We start from the raw sequence: 20,381 nt of genomic DNA on the forward strand, positions 1-20,381 counted from the left end.
GTCATAAAGACAAAGCAGATTACGTGTTCCCAGGGATGGGGTGAGGGTGGGAAATAGGAGGATTAACGCTTAATGGGTAGAGAGTTTCTGTTTGTGGTGCCGGAAAAGTTCTGGTAATGATGATGGTGATGGAAGTACAACACAGAATATAATTAACAGCACTGAACTTCTAAGTACTTCTAAGCGGCTAAAATGGGAAACGCTATGTTGTAGATGTGTTACCACAATAAATTTTTTAAAAAACAGAACTGTACAAAAGTGTACATTATGAACTATAGCTAAAAATATAATTATAATATTGGTTCATCAATTATAACAAATATACCACACTAATGCAAAATGTTACTAATAGGGAAAAAATACAAAGGGAGGGTGAGAGAGTACTGTTTGTATAATTTTTCTGTAAACCTACAACTGCTTTAAAAAATAAGGTCTCCCCCCCACCCCACATAAAAAAAAGGAACAGCTTTATCCTTCACAAAAATACCTGCTGTGACCTACTCACGGCAACATTCACTTGCGGCACGCTGGGAACACTGCCATTTAGGCTAGCGCTCAGGCGTGCTTAAAAAGCACAGACCTCTCGTACTGGGAACCGAGCGTGTGGGGGAGATGAAGGCCTAAGGAGAAAGGGAGCAAGAGAGAGACTAAAGTACAGAGAAGACAAATAATTTGCCTATGTTTATTCAATACAAACTAACAATGGGCCCAAATTGCTAAGAACAAAACTCCACCTGAAACATGAATTGATCATGCCTCTTTCCCTTCCACAAAAATCTATGTTTCAAGCAATCAGTACAATCTTGTCAAGTGTCTCCTTTGCACAATACACTGCATTAGCATTTAATTTTTATTTAGAGAATATCACTAAGTTTATAAAGAATAGAATTCAAAGTTTGTGATACCTGATCCCCAACTCTATGTTTAGCAATTACCGAGATTCCTGAGTACACCAAAGTGTGCAGCAGGTCCTTTGGCCTTCAAGGGGTACTCAGGAATCTTCCAACTACTCCCGAATATTACGCAAACCACTCAACTTCTCTGTATGTTTTCTCAACTGGTAATGACATTAGTGCAGATTACCACAAAGATCCTTTCTGCCCAAATACACTATGAAATATATTATTCCTTCACCTCTCAGTATCTCTATGCTTCCCCTGCCACACATAGTTGCTATTTCTGGCTGTTCTTGCACATGTATTATTTATTAAGCAATTTTATGAGACATATTCACATAACATACAATCGATCCAAAATGTACAATCAGTAGCTTTTAGTATAGTCATTGTTGTGAACTCTTCACCACAAAAAATTTTAGAACAATTTCATTACTCCAAAAAGAAAAGAAAAGCTTGGGGAGTGGATGTGGCTCAAGTAGTTGAGCACCCACCTCCCACACGGGAGGTCCCAGGTTTGGTTTCCCATGCCTCCTGAAAAAAAACAAGAACAAGCAAAACAAATGAAAAAACCAACTGAGAAGAGCTGATGTGGCTCAGTGGTTGAGCGCCAGCTTCCCACATACAAAGTTCCATGTGCAATCTTGGGCCCTGCTACCTCCGAGACAGACAACAGGAAACCTCCATGCTCATTAGCAGTCACCTCTCAATCCCTCTATCCATCCCCAGCCCTACATAAAAACTAATCTAATTCCATCCTTATAAACTGATTTACATTTTACATAAATGGAATCATACAACAGTACTTTGTGTCTAGTTACTTTTGTTTAGCATGGTTTTTTGCCTGATATTAACATCTTGAAACATTAGCATACAGTTGTTCAGTTTCAAAGAAAAAGTTTTATACATTTAATATTACCCATATTCATATTAAACAGGAGCTTTTACTATGCTATCCAGTCCTGTGTTAAATTCTTTCGTTTTCCTTGTAATAATATACATGACCTTAAACTTTCCCTTTCAACCACTGTCATGCCCACATAACAGCAGTGCTAATTACAAACACTATCATATACTTTCCACCTTTTCTATATATTTTGAAAGATTAACAAACAACCTTTTTATCAATTCTGTACAGATTAACCCTCAGCTTTCCATTCTCTAACCTCATTCTATTTTCTGGTAACATATATTCTAGTTATTAACTCCATGAGTTTACACAATATATTTAGTTCATAATAGTGCAATCATACAGTATTTGTCCCTGTGTCTGGCTTGTTTCACTCAATGTAAAGTCCTCCAGGTTCATCCATGTTGTCATGTTTCACGACTTCATTTCTTCTTACAGCTGCATAATACTCCATCATATGTATACACAATTTGTTTATCCATTCATCAATGATGTTTTTTCCCTTAAATCAGAAGTCACAACCTATGGGTTTCTTGAAATCAATGGAGCTCCAAACCAGCATTATATTAATAATTATAAAAAATAAAATATATATGATTGAATTGCATATTATGAAGGAAAACTTTTGTGAAACTCATGTTTTAGTTGTGTGCATACTGGGTCATGAGGTAAAAGTATTTCTTCCTATGAATCTGTCAACACTATGAAAGTTAATGACTTATTAATGTTAATAAACCAACAGGTAAAAACCCAGATTGACTATCTATCTTCTGCTTAGGATTCCTTCATTTCGGCTGCCACTGCATATCCACAGCAAAAAAGTTTACATATGGCATCTGTCCAGTAGAATTCTTGTCCCTGGCTGGCAGGTAGCTATGGTACCAGGGTCTGGTCCAGTTATCAAATCCAACAACTCTTACCATGTCAACTACTAACCAGAGCTTCTGATCGGCATGAGATAGCTGGTCTTGCCAAACTGAGAGGCTAGAATTCTAATCAAAACAAAAATACTGCTAAATTAAAAAGAAAGGAGAACAGGAAAAGTTACTGTTGGGCTTTTAAAGATAATAAAAGTTTGAAGATACCTGCACTAACACAATCCTGGACACCCCAGGGTCAGATCTTTAGCCTGGGAATCTCTGCTTTAGATTATCTATCCCCTGCCCTCTAGGACCTGAAATGAATGATCTACCCTAAAAGAGTTCTGACACCTACTCTGTCACAGAGCTCTGAAGGGATTTAATGTGAGTGGTAGACTAGACCAGGAACAAAATGACCAACATGTTTACTTTCTTTTCCTTGCCCAATCTTTAATAAATATGAATCCTGAACAGATCAAATTATACTGAAACCCTACAGTCTTTCAAAGAATAACAAGAAAAAATCTGTTTAAATAAGCAGTTTTCAGAAGATTCTTTATGAATCTTAACTGTGTTGGGGCATGCATGAACCTATTAAAAAGAGTACATATGTATGGTCCCACATGTATGTTCCCACTCGTATAATATTCTTGAAATGACAAAATTACAGAAATGAAGAACAGGTTAATGGTTGACATGAGTTAGGGAAGGGGGAGGAGGGGGTATATGGGGAGGAGGGTGTATGTGGGGAGGAGGGTGTATGTGGGTAGGTGTGGTTATAAAATGGCAACAGGTGGACCCCTTGTAGGGATGGAACTGTTAAGAATATTGAGGTGGTAGACACATTAACCTACACATGATAAGTTTGCACAGAACTATACACACACACACAAATGAGTACAAGTAAAACAGTGGAAAATATGAATAAGATCTTTAGATTGCATCAACATCTTCAGGCTTCTAGTTCTCTTGCTATTTCTACCACATCTGAAGTTATTTCTTCTCCAATAAAGTCTTGAATCCCTCAAAGTCATCCATGAGTGTTGTAATCAACTTCTTCAAAACTCCTGGTCATGTTGATATTTGTCCCCCTTACATGAATCATGAATGTTCTTAATGGCACCTACAATGGTGAACTGTATTCAGAAGGCTTTCAATTTTCTTAGCCCAGATCCACCAGAGGAATCACCATCTGTGGCAACTACAGCCTTACAAAATATATTTCTTAAATAACAAGATTTGAGAGTTGAAAGGACTCCTTGAGCCACCAGCTGCAGAATGGATGTTGTATTAGCAAACAAGAAAACAAAAGTAATCTCATTGTTCACCTGTATCAGAGCTATGGGTGACCAGGTACATTGTGAATGAACAGTAATATTTTGAAAGGAATCTTTTTTCTGAGCAGTAGGTCTGAACCGTGGGCTTAAAAAAAAGTCAGTAAACCATGTTATAAACATATGTGCTATCGCCTAGGTTGTGTTGTTCCATTTATAAAGCACAGGTAGAGTAGATTTAGCGTAATTCTTAAGGGCCCTAGAAATTTCAGAATGGTAAATGAGCACTGGCCTCAACGTAAAGTCACCAGCTGCATTAGCCAAGACAAAAGTCAGCCTGTCCTTTGAAGCACTAAGTCAGGCATGTGTTTTCTCCTCTTCAGCAATGACAGTCTTAGATGGCATCTTCTCCCAGTAGAAGGCTGTTTCATCTACATTGAGAATCTGCTGTTTAGGGTAGTCACCTTCATCAATGATCTTAGCTAAATCTTCTGGCTAACTTGCTGCAGCTTCTCCATCAGCACTTGCTTCTTCACTTTGCACTTTTACATTATTAAGATCCCTTCTTTCCTGAAACCTTATGAACCAACCTCTGATAGCTTCACACTTTTCTTCTGCAGCTTCTTCACCTCTCTCAGCCTTCCAAGAATTGAAAAGTGGTAGGCCCTTGCTCTGGATAAGGCTCTGGCTTAAGGGAAATGTTGTGGCTGGTTTGATCTTCTATTCAGACCACTAAACTTTCTCCATATCAACAATAAGGCTATTTCACTTTCTGACCATTCATGTGTTCACTGGAGTATCACTTTTAATTTCCTGAAAGAACTTGTCCTTTGCGTTCATAACCTGGCTGTTTGGTGCAAGAGGCCTAGCTTTTGGCTTATCTTGCCTTTAGACAAGCCTTCCTCATTAGCTTAACCCTTCCTAGCTTTTGCTTTAAAGTGAGAGATATGTAAACTCTTCCTTTTACCTGAACACTCAGAGGCCATTGTAGGGTTATTAATTGGCCTAATTTCGAAATTGTGTCTCAGGGAACAGGGAGGCCAGAGAAAAGTGAGAAAGACAGGAAACGGTTGAGCAATCAGATCACACATAATTATGCATCAAGTTACTGTTTCACCATCTTAAATGGGGGCAGTTCACAGCACCCCAAAAGAATTACAATAATAACATCAAAGGTAACAAATCATCAAAATAGATATAAGGGAAGCAGACGTGGCTCAAGCAACTGGGCTCCTGTCTACTACGTAAGAGGTCCCGGGTTTGATGCCCAGGGCCTCCTGGTGAAGGCAAGCTGGCCCGTGTGGAAAGCTGGCCCACACAGAGTACTGGCCACGCAGAGTGCTGGCCCACACAGAGCGCTGGCACAGCAAGATCACCCAACAAAAAAGAAACACAGAGGAGAGATAATAAGAAGCGCAGCAGACTAGGGAGCTGAGGTGGCAAAGGGGAATGATCACCTCTCTCCCACTCCGGAAGGTCCCAGGATCAGTTCCAGAGCTGCCTAATGAGAATACAAGTAGATACAGAAGAATACACAGCAAATGGACACAGAGAGGAAACAACGGAGGGAGGGGGGGATAAACAAATCTTTTTTAAAAAATAGATATAATAATAATGAAAAAGTGTGAAATATTGTGAAAATTACAAAAATGTGACAAAGGAACCCAAAGTGAAAACAAACTGCTGGAAAAATGACACTAAGAGACTTGCTCAATACAGGGTTGCCACAAATCTTCAATCTGCAAATACGGCAGTACCTGCAAAGCACAACAAAGTGAAGTATGCCTGCACTGTACTATAGTTTTGAAGATGTTTCTTTGGGGAAAATTGGATAGGGTACAGGGGATCTCTTATATTATTTATTTTATGTGCATATGAATCTACAATCATCTCACTAAAAATCAGTTTTAAAAAGTTAAACATAAGCAATTCACTAGTTGGTAAAAACAAACAACGCATGCTAAAATCACACCATTTATGGACTAATCAACTTAAAGGTAAGTGATTTCAGACTGCTACCATAAATTCACTAATACTAAACTTTGCATTAAAGGTCAATTTTCATTAACCCTAAATGAGCAGTTTCCAACTTATGAAAGTTTTCAATGTTCAGCCACAGTTTTATTTTTTAATTTTATTTAATTATCTTTTTTAAAAGTTAATAGATCACACAAAAGTCAGCCACACTTTTAGTTATATAATTCTTCATAACTTGGAAGAAGCAGCTTCCACTGTGTACTTTACCATAAAGTTACTGAAAATTTAGCGAATACTGGACTGGATCAGTTTAATGCACATTACTGGATACAGTACTTGGGGTTTACATTTAGTTATCTGTGCCATTTCAAAACTTACCTTTAACATATAAAGCACATATGACCACAAATCTACCTGTCGTATTAATTAGAGAGTAACAACTCTTAGATCAGTATTTTAACAGTGTGATCCTGGGATAGAGAAAATTTTATCTTCAATGGGTTTCATGGAGATTAAAGTCAAAGGTTACTGGGTGTGTTTTCTCCCTTTCATCAGCATGCAAAGCAAAAGGGTTTTCCTATTTTTGTACCTTTTCTTTTTAACTGAATCATATGCTAATTTATTAACTATTTCACCAAGTAAGAACTGGGCAAACTAATTCTCACTGAATTCACCTTTGTACAAGTGGACAAAACTATTGCATGTTTTCCAAATAAGTGAGAAAGTGACCTCCCAAAAAAGGAACTAAGTATTCAAAGATAAGGGTTTGAGTCTAAGTCATCTGCTTAAACTAGGAATTGTTTTAAATATAAAAAAATTTAAAACACCACCTAATAATGCCTGGCTCCTGTCTCCAATCTGAAGTAACTGGTATGGGGATTTTTAAAAGTCCCAGGTGATTCTCAAGTGTAGATTTAAGTAAGAAACTTGGGAAAGTCACTTCTGAAACAGTTTTCTACGGCAGTTCTAAACCCCTTTACTCTTAAAATTTGAGAACCACCCCAAAAGTTTTGTTTACTGGGACATTTATTTATATCTATAGATAACTGCAACATTAGAAATCAAAACTGAAAAATTTTTAAATAATTCATTAAAATTAATTCATAATAATTAATGAGCACAGTGGCATTGTTTTACATTTCTGCAAATCTCTTTAATGTCTGGCTTAATTGAAAACAGCTGAATTCTCATGTTTGCATCTGCATTCAATCTGTTGCTATATGCTAATCTGGTTGAAGTTAATGAAAAATATAATATCCAGACTCATGCAGATATATTATTTGAAAAAGGGAAGAACAATGAGAAGTCTTCTCAGATGTATACTCTTCTTTGATGCTACAATGGAACTTGACAAGTAGTTTATTAAAGGTTAATTGCAATGTGACATCAGAAATCACACCAATAAACTTTTTGTACTCTGCTACATTAAAGTTTGGGAAGCAGTCCTTGGCCCAATGGATAGGGCGCCCGTCTACCACATGGGAGGTCCGCGATCAAACCCCGGGCCTCCTTGACCCGTGTAGAGGTGGCCCATGCGCAGTGCTGATGTGCGCAAGGAGTGCCACACCACGCAGGGGTGTCCCCCGTGTAGGGGAGCCCCACGTGCAAGGAGTGCACCCCGTGGGGAGAGTCAACCAGCGTGAAAGAAAATGTAGCCTGCCCAAGAATGGTGCCGCACACACTGAGAGCTGACACAACAAGATGATACAACAAAAAGAAACACAGATTCCCGATGCCGCTGATAAGGATAGAAGTGGTGCAGTTTCTTCACAGAAGAACACACAGCAAATGGACACAGAGAGGAGACAACTGGGGGGGGATAAATAAAAAATAAACCTTAAAAAAAATCCATTAGCTTGAATAAGGAGTTAGTTATTGCCTAATACATAGTTTCTGCTTGGGGTGATGAGAAAGTCTTGGCAATGGATGGTAGTCATGGGTCATGGTAGCACAATACTGTAAATGTAATTAATATCACTGAATTGTACATATGAAAGTGGTTAAAATGGGGGGGGTGGGGTTTCCAATGGTTTATCTTTTACCAAAGCATGATTTTGTAACATCACACACTGATCATTTGGAAAATACCATCATTGGTCTTACCAAGAAAGTTACTAAATACTGAAACCGTCAACCTCAGGGTGGCAGATAGTTTCCCAAAATTCTAACTTTGCCTGAAAATTCAAATTTTTATCAGTGACAACAAATACTGACAATTTTCCTTGAAGAGGTTCCCATCCCTCATTTTCAAAAAAAAAAAAAAAATTCTGTCATATACCCAAGTCTGAATGCCATGGTTTCTCATTCTTTTAACCTCATTTTTAAAGTTACACACAATAAAATTGACCTTTTGATGTGCACTTTTGAGTTTTAACAAATGCACAGACTCATGTAACCATGACCACAATCAAGATACAAAATAGCTGCATCACCCCCAAACACTCACTCATGCTGCCCCTTTTTATAGCTATTTCCTACTACTACCTCTGATTCCTGGAAACCACTGATTTGTTTTCCATAACTATAGTTTTGTCTGTGTAGCCTTTTGAGTCTGGCGTTTTTCATTTAGTATAATGCATTACATGTAAGTTGTCACAAGTATCATTAATCTGCTCTTTTTTATTGCTGGAAAGTACTTCCTTCTATGGCAGTACCACATTTTGTGTATCCTAATTCACCAGCTAAGGGATATTTGGGGTGTTTCCAGTTTGGGGCAATTTAAACAAAACTGTTATAAGCATTCACATGTAGGTTTTTGTATGAACATAAGTTTTCATTTGTCTTGGATAAATACCTAGGATTGAGACTGCTTGGTCATATGGTAAACTTATTTTAACCTTATAGGAAACTGCTGAACTGTTTTCCAAAACAGCTGTACCATTGTGCATTCCCAATGTATGAAAGTTCCAGTTGCTCCATTTTCCTCACCAATACTTGGGAATAGTCCTCAGTTTCTAAAATTTATTTTGTTACTTGGCCATTCTAGCAGGTGACCCATGGTATCTTACTATGGGTTTAATCTGCATTAAAAAAACACTATCCTGGTTGTGATGCAACAACTGAAGGAATGAAGAAGGGTAGCGGCAAGGAAGCAGTGGTATGCTTTAACACATGCTTATCTGTATGTTCACATCATTTCTGAAAAGATAAACCAGAAGCAGTACCTATGACTGCTACTGGGGAAGAACATGGATGATTTAGGGTGAAAAAGGAAATTTAATTTTGTGTCTTTGGAATTTTATACAATGTACAATATATTATAAAAACAAGTGAAATTTGTTTGACAGATAACAGTTAATGATTTGGGGTGTTAAAAATCTAATTGTAACTCCCTGTTCATTCATGCTGCAGGTCACGGGCTTGTTGGAGGCCAGAGAGAGCGTCTCGCAGGCCTTAGGAGGAAGATGGTGGTGGAGTCGCACGGTACCCAGGAGGAAATTAAGAAAGAACCCAAGAAGCCTATCGACTGCGAGAAGACATGCCTGCTGCTGCTGTGAGTCTTCATCACCAACAACAGCTACCACCACAGGGTGGATGAGTTCTCCCGAGGAAACATCCCCGCCACCAAGCCGCAGATCTACTCCTGGATGAATGCAACCTTGAAAGAACTAACTAGTTTAGAAAAAGAAGTCTACCCAGAAACCTGACAGAAGGGCACTCAATTCAATTTTGCAATTTTTTTACTGATCTTAAGAGACCTAGTTATGAATAAAGGAGATTGGCAGTACCACATCTGGCAGAAAGGGGACTAATGATTCCATGACCCTGCAGCCGCAGAAGTTCCAGGTAGGCGATTATTTGGACATAGCAATCACCCCTCCAAATCAGGCACCACCTCCTTCTGGGCACATGAGACCACATTAACTTTCTATTTACTATTTCTTGATTGCATTTTTCGTTAACTTATGTAAAATAAAATTGCACATTCTTTCCCACCTAATTTTTGCGATTAAACCTCTAAACTGTTGAGCACATTTTAATGAATCTATTTAGATATATTTTGACTGTGCTATGGTATGAATACTAAGAGAAGGTCCATATTGTTTCAAGCCTATAGCAGTTTTGATATTATTGATGAATTCCAAAAAGAAATAACAGATTATGTTTGTAAACTGATCTTTTCCTCTGGGCATATTAGATTATATTGGATTCAAAAGTTTACTTGATTAAGTACTCAGGTAAACTTCTTGTGCCAGTAGGGCGCTGAGTCCCCACCCCTTGGTGGGTGGGAACTCACAGATGAAAGACCTGGAAAAGGCAAGAGTTGAGGGTTTTAGATGTTGGAGTTTTAATGTTAGAGTTTGATGCTAAAGCCTTACGCTAGGGACCTGGGAAGTAAGCTCACAGAGGAAACAGAAGTCCCAGGAAGAGAAAAACCCTGAGCCCAGGAAAAAGAAGCCTGAGGAAGGGAGGAACCCAGGAAGCCTGAACACTCACAGACATTGGCAGTCATCTTGTTCCAACACGTAAAAACAGACTTTGGTGAGGGAAGTAACTTATGCTTTATGGCCTGGTATCTGTAAGCTCCTCCCCCAAATAAATACCCTTTATAAAAACCAACCACTTTCTGGTATTTTGCATCAGCACCCCTTTGACTGACTAATACAAAGCCCTTCTGTACAATATGAAGAAAAGCACTCTTAGCACTCTGTGAAAACTCGTATTGTTAAATACATGTCTATAATCAGCCCAAGTCTGAAAGTTAATAGAGGAATGGGAAGAGGGTTTAATCTAATGAATACTGGGTTTCTGTTAAGTGGTGGGAGAATGTGTTTAAGCTTAAAAGGGGCACAACAAGCCCTGGGATGGCATTAAATTGCGTGCATCTATGGTATACATTACTGTAGGCAGTTAGAAAAAACAATTGTATGTGAATGAGGTGTAGCATTTAAAGGCAGGTGAGGCATTTCAGGATAGTATAAGCTTTGGAAAGTTGAAAAAGCTGTTAGAGGAGACTGGTCTGCCTTGGATCTTAGGGTAAAATGACATAAAAAGGTTAAAGAAGAATGGAGAATAGGTACCACAATGAGGGCTCTCTATATGGTTTAAAATGGGAGAACAAGGGATTTTGAAGGCAGGAACCAGCAGAGAAAACAAGGGTGAGAATACAGGAATGAGTAGAAAGGTTTACCTTGCAGAGGATCTGAAAATGGAGGGAGAGATGAAAGTGTAATTTTATTTAGACCAAATAAGAGCCAGGGATGAGGCCAGCTTGAATAAGTAGGGAATATTCACACTCTCTGCTCTGTGTTGGAGCTGCTATGTATTTAAGTTTTGCGAATGCATAAACTATTTGGCTCAAGAAGCAATATAGTACATAGTTAAGATCAACAAGTGGGGCTAAAGATTGAAATCCTTAGGGTACCCCTAGTTCTGCAATGTGAACTACTTACTTGAATCAATTGCTTTTTCCTTTTTTAGTAATTTGTAAACCAGAATTAACAGCCCTTAGGGTTGTGAAGAGTAAATAATTATAAAGTGCTTGGGATACGGCTTACCATGCAAGTAACAATATCTCCTATTTACCAAAAATTGGCATTTACTCAAAACTCCATTGTACTGGGAAGTAGATTTGGCGCAATGGATAGGGCGTCTGTCTACCACATGGGAAGTCCGTGGTTCAAACCCCGGGCCTCCTTGACCCATGTGGAGCTGGCCCGTGCGCAGTGTTGATGCACGCAAGGAGTGCCGCGCCACGCAGGGGTGTCCCCCGCGTAGGAAAGCCCCACACACAAGGATTGCACCCCGTAAGGAGAGCCGCCCAGGGCGTAAGTTCAGCCTGCCCAGGAATGGTGCAGCACACATGGAGAGTTGACACAGCAAGATGATGCAACAAAAAGAAACACAGGTTCCCATGCCGCTAATGAGGACAGAAGCGGTCATAGAAGAACACACAGTGAATGGACAGAGCGAGCAGACAAGTGGACAGGGGGGGAAGGGGAGAGAAGTTACACTTCTCTGTTACATCTTGTTTTAAAGTTTATAAAGAGTATGGCAGTATGTCACTGGTGGAATCTAATAGTAATTCTTGAGGGTAGCCTAATTGCTTTTAGTCTATTACAAATCAAAAACCTATGTTTCAACATGAAAAAAAAAGTACTAGCAGTGATTTGCAAAGTAAAATTGCATTAGTTTTATCTTGTACATATAAAAGCAACCATTAAAAATCTGATGATCTTGTGGAATTGGTATCTACTGCAAAGGAAGTTAACAAATAACAGAGACAAGCATGGACTCTTCTATTTTCTATTTTACTCCTTAAATTATTCATTTAGATAAGACAGACTTGAGTTCTGAGCCATAAAATTTGGATCTAATTTTTTGAAAAGGAGCCATGATTATCCTCATATTTGTAGGGGAAAAATTGGGATGTACCGTACAGATCAATATAAGAAGGTAGAAATAAATGAAAGACCTCTGTAAAACAATTTTTTATATGTTATGAACTCATTAACAAGAAGAGTTCTGTAATTTGATTATTCTCCCAGTAGTTTAAAATAAAGTGATTTGGCTGGGGAAAAAAAAAAATCCAATTGAGGGTTAATCTGTGCAGAACTGGTAAAAAAGACTGTCTGTAAATCTTTGGAAATGAATAGAAATGGTGAGAGCAAATCACAGTGTTTGTAACTACCAGATCTATTACATGCGTATGAGAGTGGTTGAAAGGCTAAGCCTAGGGAAAGGGATTTGGCTCAACTGACAGAACGTTCGCCTACCATATGGGAGGTCCAGAGTTCGAACCCAGGGCCTCCCAACCCCTGTGGTGAACTGGTCCACGTGCAGTGCTGATGCGCACAAGGAGTGCCATGCCACACAGGGGTGTCCCCCGCGTAGGGGCCCCACATGCAAAGAGTGCACCCCCGCAAGGAGAGCTGCCCCACGTGAGAAAAAGCGCAGCCTGTCCAGGAGGGGTGCTGCACACACAGAGAGCTGATGCAGCAAGATAACACAACAAAGAGAGACACAGATTCCTGGTGCCCCCTGACAAGAATGCAAGCAGACAGAGAAGAACACACAGCAAATGGACACAGAGAGCAGACAACAGGGTGGGGAGGAGAGGGAGGGAGGGAGGGAGATAGACAGATAGATAGATAAAATCGTTTTTTAAAAAAAGAAAGGGTAAGTCTAAGATCATGTATATTACTAGAAGGAAAGCTAAAAAATGTAACATGGGTCTTTATAACATAGTGAAACCTCATGTAAAATACCAATATGGGTGATACTGCATATATAAGATTGCTTTTACAAAATATAAATACAAATAAACTAAAGAGATAGAAACAGCTAAGTATGGCAGGGGAAGCATAGAGAAATTGAGAGATGATGAGTTGTTGTCATTATTGGAATAATGAAAATGCTCTAAAAATGAACGCAGAACTATGTAATTATACTGAATGCTAATGATTGTACTCTCTGGACGGATTTAAGCTTTATTAATATGTATCAATAAAATTGATTTTTTAAAAATCTAATTGCAACACTGAAATTTCATCCTTCTCAATCAACTTGAGATCTAGAAGCCAGAATTAGGAGGTATTTTCTTTTTTAAGAAAACATTTTGGGAACTTTCCAGAACGCTCGGTAAGAGGCGGAGGAGTGGCGGCTGCCTGAGCTGTGCACAGCGAAGTGCTCCTTCCCGCTCCCCCTCACCTGCCTCGGCCCCCTCACTGGCCTCGGCCCCCTCACCCCTCACCGGCTGTATAAAATGGTGAAAGAAACCACTTACTATGATATTTTGGGGGTCAAAACCAATGCCACCCAGAAAGAGTTGAAAAAGGCTTACAGGAAACTAGCCTTGAAGTACCACCCTAATAAGAATCCAAATGAGGGAGAGAAGTGTAAGATTTCTCAAGCTTATGAAGTGCTTTCTGATGCAAAGAAAAGAGAATTATATGACAAAGGAGGAGAACAGGCCATCAAAGAGGGTAGAGCAGGTGGGGATTTTGGCTCCCCCATGGACATCTTTGATATGTTTTTTGGAGGTGGTGGAAGGATGCAGAGAGAAAGGACAGGTAAAAATGTTGTACATCAGCTCTCGGTAACTTTAGAAGATTTATATAACAGTGCGACTAGAAAACTAGCTCTGCAAAAGAATGTGATTTGTGATAAATGTGAAGGCTGAGATGCTAAGAAAGGAGCAGTAGAGTGCTGCCCTAGTTGCTGAGGTACTGGAATGCAAATAAGAATTCATCAGATAGGACCAGGGATGGTTCAGCAGATTCAGTCTGTATGCATGGAGTGCCAGGGCCATGGGGAACGCATCAGCCCTAAGGATAGATGTAAAAGGTGCAATGGAAGGAAGATAGTTCGAGAGAAGATTCTAGAAGTTCATATTGATAAAGGTATGAAAGATGGCCAGAAGATAACATTCCATGGTGAAGGAGACAAGAGCCAGGACTGGAGCCTGGAGATATCATCGTTTTAGATCAGAAGGATCACGCTGTTTGTTTACTAGACAAGGAGAAGACCTTTTCATGTGTATGGACATACAGTTGGTTGAAGCATTATGTGGCTTCCAAAGGCCAATATACACTCTTGATAACCGAACCATAGTCATCACCTCTCATTCAGGTCAGACTGTCAAGCATGGAGATATCAAGTGTGTGCCAAACGAAGGCATGCCAATTTATCATAGGCCGTGTGAAAAGGGTCACCTCATCATCCAATTTAAGGTAAACTTTCCTGAGAATGGATTTCTCTCTCCTGATAAACTGTCTCATAATATGCTCACTACTTGCTATCGTTTTTATTTTTTCAACTATAACAGTGTTTTAAAAGTTAAATGAAGAATAAACTCAAATACAAAAGCTCCAACTTTGCCCTGTATGTATGGTGACTTCAGTGTGCAAGATGAAGTTTAATACTTGTAAAAAAAAAAAAAAAAATGACTTTAAGAAAAAAAACCATTAGCATTTGTTAGGTCATATCTTATCATTGTTTTTCGCTGTATTTGTGGACAAGCTTAGAGTGAATTTTGCTAGGTTATAGGTATATGTGTATTGACTTCATTGTTAACTATGAAATTAAAACTATATTTAACTGGCAATCAGGAAAAGTTTGCAGAGAAGTGTTGGTCTGTATAGTTACCTGTATTAAGTGGGATTTGTTGAAATGCTTCTGCAGTTATTCTGTGGCCTCAAATGTTGTTTGAAGATGGTACAGTATATAATTTAGTCTTATCAGTAATAGAAATGATAGCTTTCTAAGAAGGGGTTTATCATCATATGCTGCTGCTTGAAGGGGCATGCACTTTGACAGCTGCATTCCCTTCTGTGCCATCTACATACTTGGCTCAATCCTGGCTACTTTTTTCCCCCACCCCCACCCCTTCTCTTTGGACCATGATAAGCCCCAAGTTCTGACTGTAGAAGTTGGGTAACTTAGAAGTTAAGTTGAGAAATTTACATGGAGAAGTTTGTATGTATGAGATAGGAAAATAGGTTCATTAGGCTCACTTTAAACCATTTAACTTATGCTCCAAAGTAACTGTAATTTAATGTTGGTAGTCTAGCAAATTATGATGAATAGCTTTAATTGTATGTTTAAAAGTCATCATATTGTTCACATGCTTAAATCTGGGTATCAGAATTTAAGCGATTCTTGAAATCTATGAATGTCTCCTTAATACACTGATTACAAAGAAAAAAAAAACATTTTGGGAAGTGGATGCGGCTCATGTGATAAGGCCTCTGCCTACCATATGGGAGGACGTGGGTTCGATCGCTGGAGCCTCCTGGTGAGAGAGAAAGCGTGCCTGCACGGCGAGCCAAGCACCCACCCACATGGCAAGCTGAGCGCCCATGTGGGTACCCACGCAGCAAGCCAAGTGCCCACGTGGTGAGCCAAGGGTCCACACAACAAGCCGAGTGTCCACACGAGGGCCCTCGTGGCAAGCCGAGTGCCTCCGTGGTCCAGTGCCCAAGTGGCAAGCCAAGTGCCCACGAAGCAAGCCAAGTGCCCGTGTGGTAAGCAAGTGCCTGTGCAAGTGAGTCACACAGCTAGATGACGACACAATGAGAGAGAAAAAGGCAAGAATCAAGGTGAAGCACAGCAGAGACCAGAAACTGAGGTGGTGCAATTGACAGGGAACCTCTCTCCACATCAGAGGTCCCCAGGATCAAATCCTTGTGAATCCTAGTGGAGAGAGAAGACAAAAAAAAAGAGAAATAGATACAGACACAGACACCAAAATGGACACAGACACCAAAAAAACAGCAGGGTAGTGGAGGGGGGAAGAGAAAAAAATACATATGTTTTTTCCATTCAAGTATATAGTGTATTTTTTTTTTTAAGATTTATTTATTTAGCTCTCTCCCCTTCCCCCTCACCTCCCCCCCACCCCAGCTGTCTGTTCTCTGTGTCTATTTGCTGCATCTTCTTCTTTGTCCGCTTCTGTTGTTGTCAGCGGCACGCGAATCTGTGTTTCTTTTTGTTGCATCATCTTGCGTCAGTTCTCCGAGCAGGCGGCGCCATTCTTAGGCAGGCTGCACTTTCTTTCGCGATGGGCGGCTCTCCTTAGGGAACGCACTCCTTGCACGTGAGGCTCCCTTATGCGGGGGACACCCCTGCGTGGCACGGCATTCCTTGCGCACATCAGTACTGCGCATGGGCCAGCTCCACATGGGTCAAGGAGGCCCGGGGTTTGAACCACGGACCTCCCATGTAGTAGACGGATGCCCTAACCACTGGGCCAAGTCCTCTTCCCTATATAGTGTATTTATCATCTTTCTAAAGCAATCAGGGGTCTAATGAATCTCCTTTCATGATTACATAGTATTAATTTATAACTGGCAAAAATAGAAATTCAGTTGCTAATCCTACATAGGATTAAGTTTTCAACCAAAAATCTGGAATCGTTTTTATCTGGAAGTTCTATAAGCTTGAAGAATCACATACATGCTAAATGGAGAATTAAGCCCAATCTAGTATTTCTGGAGACTAACTGAAAATCAGGTTCACTGTTCTACTGTTTAGGGAAAAAACAACCATAAGCCTAGTATCTAGAGTCTATGTAAAATACTTTTAACCAAAATTAGTTTTAAATGGGAAATAAACTTCCAAAGAACTGCTATCTTTTCCCATGTGCTTCAGCAATTCTTTCCATTCCCAAAATGCATGCTACTAATAACTCAGAAGACTCTGGATAATGACAGTGAGTATGAAATCTGTACAAAGGAAGAAAGTTATATAATAAGATCTTTTAATACCCATCAGGCTCTGATATCCTGATGGCCCAATCTTTAAACCAAGGCTATCAATTTGTCAGGCAGGCAAACCTGTAATACATTTCCTAATCCATAAACGTGAAACAAGTTAGTTACGTCACTAGAGCTATTCTCCAATTTAAAGGAAATACAGAAGAGACAGAACAAATTAACAAAATCACAGCACACACAAAAGACACTCCATAAGACAGCCTAGAAAATTCAAAAAGCTAATGGAAAAAGGGTTGGGAGAATTTGATGATATCCTGGTTTTTTTTAGTTATGAAGAAAATTTTGAGCCATTAGGTAAAATAAAGAATATGTTAATATTTAATAATTATTATTAATTTCTTTATATGTGATAATGGTCTTGTGATTATTTAGAAAAAATATTCTTACACCTGATGTTCAATGACATTTTTAGGAGTCTACATCTTTCAAAGAGATCAGCAAAAAAAATTAGAAAAGCATATCAAGTAATTAAGGCAAAAAGTTAGCAAAAGCTCAATGCAGTAGACAACATACAGGTGTTCACTATATCCTGCTCTAATCTTTTGTGTTTTTGAAAACTTTTATACTAAAAAGCCAGATGACAATTATAAGATGAAGTACTCTGGTTAAGTAAAAAACTGGACTGAAACCCACATATACCACATATACACCATTAATTTTCAAGTATGTAAACAAAATAAAATGCATTTACAGTAAGATCCAAACTCTTCAGCTTCATTTTTGTGTCCCCCATCCTTATTCATCATGCTCCAGTCAAACTGGCACCCCTTCCTTTCCTTAAATCTATTATCAAGCTATCTCCTGTCACACTCCTCAAATGTCTAGGTTCTTTAATGGCTGGCTCTCTCTCATCCTTCAGGTCCCTGTTAATTATGCCTTTAAGACCACCAAAGAGGTACCTACATTACGCTCTTGTGCAGCACTTCTCAAACGCTTATTATGTCTTATCCCACTACAATATAAGCAAGGACTATTCATTTTGTCACCAGCTCATAGTAAGTCCAATAGGTATTTGTTGAATAAGTTAAAAGCATGTTATACATAATTTAGTCTTTCTCTATTAGAAACACTTAAGATCCTATTTTTCCTTAGTGTCACATTATTATGCGCACTGATTAGCACACATTGTATACAATGTAAGCCAAATCTGTATTGCCCAAACATAATTTGCATAATTTTAAAGACCTGGTCCACTGTAAAAACAATTCATGTTTTCCTCTGGAAAAAGAGGAAAAAAGAGAAGGGGGAGGAAGAAATGTATCACCATTAGGTAACTATATGCACAACTTTGAAATCTATTATTTTTTTATTCTGATTTTTTTTCACTTAGTAAATACAGCCTAAGCATTCTTCCCATAACAAAATTCTTTGCAAATGCTTTTAACCACTTCCTAATATTCCACTAAGTGGCTATGGCATTATTTCATTAAATGTTCTACCGTCAGACATTTTTTATTATCTTTAATTATATCCTAATAAAATTCAAACAGTACTGATTTCAGTCTACATTTTAGTTGTTTGGATTCTAGATTAAAAGGCATAGCTTAAAAGGGAAAACCTGTTTATTGTTTCCATGTGCTCAAAACACTTGCCAGAACTTTTTTTTTTTTAAGATTTATACTTATTTCTTCCCCCTCCTTGTTGTCTGCTCTCTGTGTCCATCTGCTGTGCATTCTGTGTCTGTGTGTCTTCTCTTAAGGCAGCACCAGGACACAATCCTGGGACCTTCTCGAGTGGGAGAGAGGTACTCAATCTCTTGTGCCACCTCAGCTTCTTTGTCTGCTGCATCTCTTACTGGCACTCCTATGTCTTTTTTATTTTTTTTATGTCTCTCCCCTTCCCCACTCCCCCTGCCCAGCTGTCTGCTTTCTGTGTCCATTCTCTGTGTGTTCTTCTGTGTCCGCCTGTATTCTTGTGAGTGGCACTGGGAATCTGTGTCTCTTTTGCTGCATCAGCTCTCCAAGTGTACAGTGCCACTCACAGGCAGGCTGCACTTTTCTCATGCTGGGCGCGCTCCTTGCAGATGGGGCTCCCCTACACGGGGGACACCCCTGTGAGGCATGGCACTCCTTGTGCGCATCTGCACTGAGCATGGGCCAGCTCATCACACGGGTCAGGAGACCCTGGGTTTGAACCCTGGACCTCCCATGTGGTAGGAAGACACTCTATCCACTGAGCAAAATCCGCTTCCCCTATGTCTTTTTGTTGCATCACCTTGCTGCACCAGCTCTCCGCTCGGGCCAGCTTGCTGGGAGTGCATGGGCCAGCGCTCCTATGCAGACTAGCTCTCTGCTCCAGTCAGATAGTTGCGTGGGCCAGCTCTCCACTCAGGCAAGCTCGCCGCGTGGGCCAGCTTGTCTTCACCAGGAGACCCCAGGAATTGAACCCTGGACCTCCCATATGGTAGACAGGAGCCCAAATGCTTGAACCACATCTGCCTCCAGCCAGCACTTACTCATAAGGAAAAATAACAGAAATGGATGGTACAGTGCAAGGATTTTGTCTCTTTTAATCTCTTTCAGCAGAATTTTTCTTCAAGTCACAACCTAGAATCAAGTTCATTTTGTAAGTTCGCAACTTTTACGGTACATGTTTATTTTATGTATGCTCAGGTATGAATGATACACTTCAATAAAAAATATATTAAAAAAAAAAAGATTTGGCAGCGGATTTGGCCCAGTGGTTAGCACATCCGTCTACCACATGGGAGGTCCGCGGTTCAAACCCCAGGCCTCCTCGACCTGTGTGGAGCTGGCCCGCGCGCAGGGAGTGCCATGCCACGCAGGGGTGTCCCCCACGTGGGGGAGCCCCACGTGCAAGGAGTGCGCCCCATAAGAAGAGCCACCCAACGTGAAAGAAAGTACAGCCTGCCCAGGAATGGCGCTGCACACACAGAGAGCTGACACAACAAGATGACGCAGCAAAAAGAAACACAGATTTCCGTGCCACTGACAACAACAGAAGCGGACAAAGACGACGACGCAGCAAAAAGACACAGAGAACAGACAACCGGGGTGGGGGAAAGGGGAGAGAAATAATTAATTAATTAATTTTTTAAAAAAAAGATTCAAGTTCAAGATGTACAGCAAAGCTGTGTCACTCTCACCACTACTACTTATGACCGCTGGACAAAACCCATTAAGCCTAGGGCAGAAAGGAAGTATAAACACCACTGGAATGCAAAGAACAATGAACAAGAGAATCTGAGACTACTGGTACTTTCCCACCTTGGAGAGATCTTTTGACAT

At 39.8% G+C, this 20,381-nt stretch overlaps 1 protein-coding gene and 2 pseudogenes across 1 annotated transcript in view; 2 read left to right on the forward strand and 1 right to left on the reverse strand.

The window, feature by feature from the left end:
* WDR33 (WD repeat domain 33) overlaps nucleotides 1-20,381 on the reverse strand; it is a 116,635-nt gene that overhangs the window by 71,085 nt on the left and 25,169 nt on the right. The window lies entirely within an intron of this gene.
* On the forward strand, nucleotides 9,259-9,781 carry LOC101421963 (histone deacetylase complex subunit SAP18 pseudogene; annotated as a pseudogene).
* LOC101425207 (dnaJ homolog subfamily A member 1-like) lies at nucleotides 13,623-14,703 on the forward strand (annotated as a pseudogene).

The sequence above is a fragment of the Dasypus novemcinctus genome, chromosome 7 (assembly GCF_030445035.2).
Source record: "Dasypus novemcinctus isolate mDasNov1 chromosome 7, mDasNov1.1.hap2, whole genome shotgun sequence".
Lineage (NCBI taxonomy): Eukaryota > Metazoa > Chordata > Mammalia > Cingulata > Dasypodidae > Dasypus > Dasypus novemcinctus.